This window comes from Rutidosis leptorrhynchoides, chromosome 6 (genome assembly GCF_046630445.1).
Source record: "Rutidosis leptorrhynchoides isolate AG116_Rl617_1_P2 chromosome 6, CSIRO_AGI_Rlap_v1, whole genome shotgun sequence".
NCBI classification, from domain to species: Eukaryota; Viridiplantae; Streptophyta; class Magnoliopsida; order Asterales; family Asteraceae; genus Rutidosis; species Rutidosis leptorrhynchoides.
Window position 1 is genome coordinate 328,482,487 of NC_092338.1, and position 11,018 is coordinate 328,493,504.

General features: G+C 28.6%; 1 long non-coding RNA gene across 6 annotated transcripts; it reads right to left on the reverse strand.

Moving 5' to 3' along the window:
- Nucleotides 1-7,258: 7,258 nt before the first annotated feature.
- LOC139855370 (uncharacterized) lies at nucleotides 7,259-10,746 on the reverse strand. 6 transcript variants are annotated; one of them, XR_011761406.1, is made up of 7 exons: nucleotides 10,614-10,746; nucleotides 9,910-9,954; nucleotides 9,026-9,097; nucleotides 8,283-8,333; nucleotides 7,823-7,861; nucleotides 7,529-7,588; nucleotides 7,259-7,451 (listed from the first exon to the last, which is right to left on the reverse strand). It is a non-coding gene; the product is annotated as an uncharacterized lncRNA (long non-coding RNA). The 6 variants fall into 6 exon arrangements; XR_011761407.1 differs by lacking the exon at nucleotides 10,614-10,746 and adding an exon at nucleotides 10,388-10,568; XR_011761405.1 differs by lacking the exon at nucleotides 8,283-8,333.
- Nucleotides 10,747-11,018: the final 272 nt, after the last annotated feature.

An 11,018-nucleotide genomic window follows, 5' to 3' on the forward strand; every position in this document is an offset into this window, starting at 1 on the left:
GGTAAATTTACTGCTAATGTGGTGGAACATAAAAGGTTCCCCTGTAACAAGAACATATATACCAAAGTTTCAAGTCTGAAAGGTTATCATTGACTAGTTGAATGGTTGATAATACTGGATACTTTGAAAAGGGATTGCAAGATTATTTTCGGTAAAAATAACGCTAAAGGATCTTGCACAGTTTTGAAGTCAAAGTATAGCTTTGAAAGATGTAGAGATCTAAAAATGATGTTACTGGTTCAGAGTTATGACTTGGATTCTGATCCGTCAATATCAGAATATGTAATCGAATTTGTATGAGAATGATTGTGTATCATTGTGAAGATAGTGAGTATAGTTAATGATTTTTGAATCAAAGTTGAAGAATGTACAGTGTAACATATTAATTGTGAACTCAAATATTTCTCAGGTATTACCTACCCGTTAAAAAAAAAAATTCCCAATTAATACTTTGTACAAAGAATTTTCATTACAATCTTTATGAAATATATGTATGTATATTTCTTCAGATGTAATTCGGATTTAATGAGTTAATATCATATTAAGCTCATTTGATTTTTGGCTTGAATTAGAAATGAATAATCTCTAAAATATTAAATATTACATAATCTTCGTGGAGTATTTCACTAATGAAATCAATACTTCATTATTTATTCTTATTGATATTCCTCAGTGAAGGATGTTGATGCTTGTGGAATTTTTGTGAACCTTACAAGGCAAAGATGATGTTTTCTGGAAAGTTTCGAGTACATCGAAAATGAAAATGTAAAATCAATTATGTAATTGAATAATACACTTGGTTTATTATGAAATGGAATTCATTGAGTTGAAATAGAGATTGTAGTTAACGGTGGTTAAGTCGTTAACGAAGGATGTACATCATAGCATATTAGTAACATGAATTAACCCAGTAGTATTTACCCTTTTTCAATTCATACATATTAAAGATTTATGATGGTTTTAAAATTTATATATATATAAGATATACATATAAATTCTTTAGAGGAATTGAGTTATTACTTCATAATTCAATGATACAATATACTCGTTGTTGACTCGTAATGATGTCCACGGTGCTTTCTTGAACTGGCGGAGCTTGTGAATTTAAAGGCGATGTTGACAGCACTGACTGTGCTAGTGAGGCTAAGGGTACTATTGATGCTGTTGGTAAAACAAGTCTAGCTTGTACCTTACACGCCATTCTTGTCAGGGTTTCTACTCTTCCTTCTATCATTTTGGTTCACTCATCTGATTTATGGTTAGGGCTAGAATAGATAATCTCTTAAGATTATAGATTATATAATCGCCGTAGGATATTTCTCCAATGAATTTATGAATCAATACTTCATCGTTTATTGTTGTTGGTACTCCTTGGTACCTATGGTGCGTATGATGTTGATATCCGAGGTACATATTGTGATGTTGAGGCGTGTGATGGGGATGTTGTTGTTGTTGGTGGTAATGGTACTGTTGGTGTTGTTGTCGGTGGTACTGTTGCCGCCGATGCTGGTGGTGCCTGTGAGGCCTGCAAGTTGCGCATCATGTTCTCCAAAGTCACTACTCGAGCGCGAAGCTCGTTGACTTCTTCTACTACCCTCGGATGATTGGCGGTTCGGACAAGCAGATGAATAAGATTTAGAATATTGGATATTACGTAGTCGTTGCGAGCTGTTCTGGAAATGAGGGTGAAAATGGTGTTACGAATAGGTTCGCCGGTAAGTGCTTCAGGTTCTTCGCCAAGAGGTGAATGTGGTGGATGGAAGGGATCGCCTTCTTCTTGTCTCCAATGATTAAGTAGATTACGAACACATCCCCAATTCATCCAAAATAGATGATGGCTAATTGGTTGATCCATTCCGGTCATACTGCTTTCGGAGCTCGAGTGGAAATCCATATCGGAATAGCTGTCGGAATCTGAGGAATTCGAACTAGATGCGGAATTCATCTTGTGTAATCAAGGAAAAGATTTTTGAAATGAAATAGATTATAGGACTAATTTGGTACTCCTCAATACATAGTTTACATATGTATTTATAATACCAGAATCCCATAAGTTACGGAGGATTTTACGAAAGATGTCAGGCAAAGTTTACTGTAATAGATATGTCAAGATATGAATTTTGTCTATACACTATCTATGCAATCAATGCAATAAGATGCGTTTAGACTTAAGATGATAGACAGGTAATTTCTGACAAGAAATGATAAGCAAAACTTTTGACATGCAGACACAGTCGAAGTCCAGACTTACTAATGCATCCTAACAACTATCAGTTAGACACACTCATGCAAGACCTGGTTCACTAGGACCAACGCTCTGATACCAACTGTGACGATCGCTCCAAATCCATATAGACGAACACGTCATTCATCGATTTCATTGCGAGGTATTTGACCTCTATATGATACGTTTTGTAAACATTGCATTCTTTTGAAAAGGCACACCATAAATGAATATTTAAATCAAAGGTTTTCGACAGCTGATGATTTCTACATATAGACAATCACCGTAAATATTAGTTTACAATAGTACTTTCGTTGACAATGCAGTCAAAATAAGATACATGGTGATGATTTGGTGAATGCAACCTTTCCTTGAAAAATATGTCATGTAAGACTCCATGCACATAGCTTGTCTAACATATAAGCAAACAGCGGAAGACTTCTAGAGAACCTGAGAATAAACATGCTAACAAGTGTCAACACAAAGGTTGGTGAGTTCATAGTTTTAATGTTTCGTATAATCTGTATATAAAGGTGGATCACAAGATTTCAGTTATTTCATCCAGAAACGTTTATTAAAATATTCTACAAGATTGAGCACCCTGGTAACTAAGCTTTAATGTCTATATAATAATACCCCTTTTTTAACACGCAACCCAACATGTACAATACACGCAATCCAACATGTACTAAACTCAAATAGCATACGTCTGGTTTATAGTTCAAGCTAGGGTTTCTATATCTGGAACAGACGGGGAAGTCAAGCCCTATGGATCCATATACAACTACTCGCGCCCACCAGTTCTTATAACCGGTAGTTACTAGTTACCAAAGCTAAGGGATTTTCGGTTCAAACTCAGTGTAGAATTAAGTATGTACTTGTATCCATTGCGTTTTAAATAAAGTGCATGTATTCTCAACCCAAAAATATAGATTGCAAAAGCAACTAAAAAGGAAGCAAATGAAACTCACCTTAGCAGCATATAAAGTCGTTCACCAAAATGTGACTGAAACTTGGATTACCAAATAATCGTAGATCTCAACCTAGAGAACATATGTTGGTCAATAAATGTCTATCAAGCTAGGTCAGGTCATAGTGTATCACAATCCTAATGCTCGAGATCAACATACAAAAGTTTAACAAAAGTCATTTCAAAAAGTCATTCTGACTTAATACTATAGTTGAATGATCATGGCAATCGAAACATTTTAATATTTCACATAGTTTCCCAATTCTTGTAAAATTAGTCTATAGTTTTTATAAGGCTTTAAAACATGATAAAACCGTCAATTTTGACAATTGTTCAACAAAACGAGACGTGCCTTAAATAAGGATTCATTTACTCGGCTGGTAATATTTAAAAATCCATTTTATCAATCTCGTAAACAAGTTGTTTAAATCTTAATTGCAGATTCAAAAGCAATTTCAATTAACGTCAATCATAATTCAGTTGATCATATCTTTTAATCCATTCATCGAAACTATTCGATATCTAAATGAAAAGTTATTGATTTTTCGCCAGCTTTCCAAAAACATGCATATCATATACCTTTTATCAGTAATATATGTATTTAATTCGTGATTCATCATAAACTGTTTAACGACAAAATTTAGCATACAAGCATGCCTAAACATATATACTCGAGCACTAGACATGTATACACTATTAATATATAAAAGATAAGATATGAATGCTCACGTATCAATATTGTGATTCAATATTGCAGGAAAGTACGTAGACGCAACGGAGATGATAAACACAAGGTTTGACTTGCCAATAATACCTATGAACATTACCCATAATCTCCATAGTTATAACTCATAGTTTCCTTAGCTCTATCCCGCTCGAAAACCCATTTTTGAAAGTGACACGCTCATAACCTCGTCGTAGTATTTTATGTATAATACTAATTAATAATACTAATAATAATAAGATTAATAATAATATTAATCTTAATAATAATAATAATAATAATAATAATAATAATAATAATAATAATAATAATAATAATAATAATAATAATATAAATACGGAGTAAAATGAATATATATGTGTGTAAACTGAGCCCGAAATCGACGAGATTTATAGACCTCTCCTGGCCAGACCTCCCATGCGATCGCATGGGTTTGAAGGCCACTGGCCATGCGGCCCTATTTTTCCAGCTCACATGTTTTTGTCCTAACGCTTGTCGACATATTTAAAGATAATGTATATAATATATTTAATTTATATATTATCTTATATTTACGTGAATAGTTAACTTGTAACTTTTGTTCCGATAAGTTGTACGTCGTTACTCGACTTATGTCCCGTTTCCGATTTTTTAAATGTCCTTTCGTACGCTGAGAAAACTCGCTCTTTATGTTTCGTGACTCATACCTTTGTCAAATTATATACTTAAATTATCCATAAACTATATCAATAGAATTGTAACTTATACACTTGAGTGTTTTGGTCATTTACTTCTATAAATCAACTTCTCGTTATTTACTAATATAATAGTATTATCAAACGTTTTATAACCAAATTAATATTACATTTTATCATATTGTTAAATATATATTTTCAATATTAATAAACACGTTTTAAAATACATATCGCAAGTTATTAACAGTTAATATTCCTTATTATTGTATGTGTCCAAATTACGTATTTAAACAAACAATCTACCAATTATTCCGAATACCGTTAAAAAAATGAATGATTTCCCAAATCAACGTGGACCTCACAACAGAGACCTGTAATAATATCATAATCCTTAAGGGACTCAATAAATATCTTTTAATTCAATCGTTTGGCATACTCTTTTAACTCCGTAGTTAAATATATCAATCAGATAATCAAATCAATAAGTTTAATGCACAGTATCATATATTCAACACTTTGTTACGTTTTCAAGTTATAATATATGTATCTATTTACATATAATTATTCGTGCATCATCGTGAATAAACGAAGGATAATTGAATAGTTCAAAAGTTTTGAGATTCAGTTTTACAGACTTTGCTTATCGTGTCGGAAACGTTAAAGATTAAGTTTAAATTTGGTCAGAATTTTCCGGGTCATCACAATATATATATATATATATATATATATATATATATATATATATATATATATATATATATATATATATATATATATATATATATATATATATATAGCCTTATTAACCTTTAAAAAGTAAGATATGTATCCAACTAAGTAAAATAATAACAAATATACCTAATATAAATACTAAAACTCTCATAATTACTCTTTTCATTAAAAGATATTTAAGTGTAGGTTTCGGATTTAGCTATAGGGTTTAGTTTTAGCTTTAGGGTTTAGGTTTAGTTTTAGGGTTTAGGATTAAAATTTAGCTTTGGATTTTAGGGTTTAGCTTTAGTGTTAGTGTGTAGAGTTTAGGGTTTAGCTTTAGCTTTAGGGTTTATGTTTAGAGTTTAGGGTTTAGAGTTAAGTTTGGAGTTTATGGTTTACGTTTAACTTTGGAGTTTAGGTTTAGCTTTAAAGTAAGAGTTCAGGGTTTAGCTTTTGTTTTAGGGTTTAAGTTTAGCTTTAGGGTTTAGGTTTAGGTTTAGAGTGTAGGGTTTAATGTTTAGAGTTTAGGAGTTATATTTCAGATATAGGGTTTCGGTTTAGATTTAGTTTTTCAAAGTATAAAATGAGTAATTATAAGTGTTTGATCACTTTTATTGGGTATATATGATATTATGTAATTTAGTTGAGTATATATATAATTTTAAATATTAATAAGGGTATATATGATAATGCCTCTAAATTTAAATACATAATCCGATCCAATGATCCATAGAATCTGGACTGAAGCCCACGTAATTCAGTATATCAAATGGTTTTACGACTAGACGTTCTCAAATGAGCTGTTCCTATTTTACTTTTACTAAGGGTCATAGGCCTAATAGATGGATTTCAAAAGGGAATTTGTTCTAATTAACAACTAACAAAGTTAGATTAAATAATATTCCCCCGTCTCTTAAAAAGTGTCCCAGAGAAATTTTTGTTGGTTTTAACATAAACATGATAAATGTCGATTTTGTTCTTATAATTAAGGTAAGCTTGATTAAATTTAATTAAAATTTAAATTATTAAGAATAATAAATAAGAGTAAATTGAAGAGTTTGTTGGTGTTTAGTTGTTATTTTTGCAAGTTAATAATTACTATGAAACAAATATAAATAGTAAGGTGGACATTTATTTTTGAAGGAAGAGAGTATAATCATTTATATATTTAGTACACATGAATATGCAAGAAAATATTATTATTATTATTATTATTATTATTATTATTATTATTATTATTATTATTATTATTATTATTATTATTATTATTATTATTATTATTATTATTATTATTATTATTATTATTATTATTATTATTATTATTATTATTATTATTATTATTATTATTATTATTATTATTATTATTATTATTATTATTATTATTATTATTATTATTATTATTATTATTATTATTATTATTATTATTATTATTATTATTATTATTATTATTATTATTATTATTATTATTATTATTATTATTATTATTATTATTATTATTATTATTATTATTATTATTATTATTATTATTATTATTATTATTATTATTATTATTATTATTATTATTATTATTATTATTATTATTATTATTATTATTATTATTATTATTATTATTATTATTATTATTATTATTATTATTATTATTATTATTATTATTATTATTATTATTATTATTATTATTATTATTATTATTATTATTATTATTATTATTATTATTATTATTATTATTATTATTATTATTATTATTATTATTATTATTATTATTATTATTATTATTATTATTATTATTATTATTATTATTATTATTATTATTATTATTATTATTATTATTATTATTAGCTTAAAGCCCGCGACTTGGCGGGTTTTTTTTAAATGTATGTTTGTGAATAAATTTTTTTGAATGATTGGTAATAACGCGAATTCGCAGGGCTACAAAATAAAATTTTTGTTATACACTAGAATTAAAAAAATAAAGTTTTTGTTATACATTATAGTTACAAAATGTTTAAATTCTAAATTATAATACAACGTTCAGTATGAGGCATTCATGTACCAAAAGGTATATGAACGGCATCTAACTTGGCATCCTTCTTTTTCAGCTCATATAAATTGTTTTGTCGACAATTTCATTCTCGTTTTCCTCTTTTTCTAATCAAGAAATTGCATGTAAAATTTAAATAGATACCAGAAAACAGAAAAACAATCGACAAGCAATATAAACTTACTTTTGCTTCATAATGTCAAATTTATGCGACACAATTCCCTCCCTCCTTGGCTTGTTCTACCTTTACTCGTAACAACACACAATTAGCTCCCAAAAATATAAGTTGGGCTACACAAATATTGATCTACAATAAAATTATTTTTGGCTTTTAAGACTGCCCTCTGCTATGATGATACCAAAATCTGCTATGTAACCAGTTAATCATAAGCATAATATCATTTAGAAATATAATACACAACACGTACGCATACTAAGATAGATAGGTAAACCAATAAAAGATTATTAAACGATTTACCATTCTGTTAATAAAGGCGGACATCTACTCCGTCAAAACCTAAAAAGTAAAAAAGCTCAGATTATGTTAATATAGTTATGTTCATTATAATTATGTTATTAAATGAATGATAGACTCATGAAATTAGTCTTGAAAGGTCTTTACCCTTATACATGCAGATTTAAAATGTTTAATTATAATGTAATTAAATTATTTTTAACTTAAATAATTATGCAGTTTTTTTCTTCATTAAAGTGTTATTTTCGACCCAAAAGTGCACAACATGATACATAACTGATACATAACAGCTATAGATATGCAGATTGACCCATTTCAACTTAGTAATGGTAATTTATAATGAACACACAACACCAGTTTCCACTTTGACACATTCAGTTTTTATCTTCATTAAAGTATCATTTTTGACCCAACACCCAGTATACGTTTAGACCCATATCAGCTATTAAGATGTAGAATTGACCCATTTCATCTTTGTAATGGTAATTTATAATGATCACCCATATACCGAATCCTGCATTTAATAAAAATACATGTAAGAAATTTGATTTATAACCTTAATTATGAAAAATAAAATAAAAATAAAAACTAATTAAATAAAAGACATGTTGTCTCCATGTTTATTTTTCAGTTTGTATTATCATTCTCCACTTTTGACCCCTTTTCTCAAATTCAATCTAATCTAAATGCAAATAAAAAGAAACATGAAACACGAACTTTATTATGTTTTCTTTAAACCTTGTGACAAATGTTTATTGAAAACTTGTGACAAAGAAATAGCTAATAGCCATTGTTAATTGCTCTAACATTAATGAATTAGAAAATGGCATCTAATCATCTAACTAAATAAAGCACTTATATTATACATTAGACCTTTGGCCATCCTGTGATGGCTAAAAATTGTATACTTTTAACCCCAAAATATTGTGCGGCATTCAGAAAAATATGAATAGGGTCATTATAGTATCTTAATAGCGGTCTTTCTAAGAGACAAATTTAAGACATGAACAAAAAATCCATATTGCTGACTTTTGACGTGTTTCTGAGCATTGAAACAATTCATTGTAAAGCAATATTGAGATCTTAGCTTTTTAAACCAATACAAATTAAAGACGGCCGGCATCGAACTATTCGCGAGTATGCGTGTTTTAGAACATAAATAGAATAGTATCATGAAATTGAAGGATGACATAGAGATTAACATACCAATGTGAATATTAAGACTTCGAAGTAACTGAACCATAGCATTTGCATCTATATGGAGACCTATACGATTTCCTGCAAGAACTGTCACATCATGAGCATAAAACATTCAAAGAAGTAGCCGGATCAACATTAAAAACAATCACACATTGACCGTAATCCATCTCCAAAACTCTTGGTTTTAAGATAGTGTAACTTTCTATAACAAATACAAATGCACAAAATTAATTTTAGTATATGATATAATTTCTTGCAAGTTAGGTTTAATGTTGGTCATATGGCAAACGATCTTGTGCACAACTTTACTAACAGTCATCACATATGTGTTGATGCAGCTAAAAAGAAGTCAATCTCCATAGCTCCATAAGATAAAACATGCAGTGCCTATTCGTACATTTGTGACCTTGCAATTTCAATAATACATACATACAATTAATATAAATGGCAATGAAAAACACCCCTTTTCAATGGGTCGTCACACTGATTTCAAGTGAAGTTTAATTAAGATATTCAATCAATCGATAAAATTAGTCAATTATTCACGGCATAAAAACAATAAGAAAACTGGTGTAAGTTTTCCTTTTTTTTTTAAAAAAATGTACATCATGAATACTTTCTCATATCAAAATATATTATGCTACTGCGATAATACTTCCTAGAAAGAATCGACGGTGGGCATGCCAACATCAATGTCTCATTAGATATTAGAATCTCTTGAAGAAATAATCATACACTTTTTCGTATGCCAATTTGTAATTGGGCAAAAAACTGTTTGTGGGTTGACCTAATTTGAGTTTTACCAAACAAATTAAAATATACTACATATAAATAAAATATCATCATGTAAACTTTGTACATCTTTTATTAATTTTAAGAAAAGTATCTACCATTGCATGTTCAAGAACACGACCTACAAAATTTAATAACAATCCCTGCAAAATCAAACAAGTAAAAATAGAATAAAAAATTAGCAATTTAACTTCAAAAAATATTCATTGAGGTATTAAAATTGTCACCTACCCTACAATTAATTATTTTTTCACATGTAATTGTATCAAGTAAGTCAAATATTACATTATATAACCATAAAAACTACAAAAAGATGCTATCGTATCGACGATGACGAATGTAAGATTCTGGGCGAGCACATTTATCAAACATTCTTGAAAACTACAATTAGGATTTTAAGTGTTCTCAAAGGTTTAAGAAGAATAATCATGAATTAAGTGGTGGTGAAATTAAACCAATTATAAAGAAGAAGATCAATCAATCATCATTCAAAAACAGATCCAAAAATAAATCGAATTGAAAGTATCTTCCATACCCAGTTACCCACCATAAACAAACTATGTTTTCTACAATTACCTCGAATCCACAAATAATAAAACTATTGAGGACAAGGGTGGAAAAACGCAAACATCTATCGACATTGCAGCCAACAAAACCCAAAATGATAATTACAATCATCATCTAATTGGTGGATAATTCAATAAATCGTATCAGCTGCAAGAAGATCCAGATACATCATAACCCTATTTTTGATAGTGGAAAATAGGAAATTGAATAAAAACACGAAATAGTAAAATCAAACCTAATTTGAACTGATCTGAAATTTTAGATTAATGATGCGGAAGTCGACTGTTCCGATGAAAATTAAACTCGGGCGGTTTTGAGTTTGGAAAAGCTAAAGAGAGAATTTTGTGAGGTTTGAATACGTATCATAACCCTATTTTTTGAGTTTTAATCCGCCCCATGTTAATTAAAAGGGTAATTTAATAATCTTGATCTGAAAAATTTGAATGGTCTAGATTATGGATGTTAATGACAATGGAAGGCTAGGATTAGTGATTTGATTTTTAAATGATGTATTTTTAATTTTGTTATTATAATATAAAGAGATAAAGATATTATTATTATTATTATTATTATTATTATTATTATTATTATTATTATTATTATTAGTGATTTGATTTTTAGATGATGTATTTTTAACTTT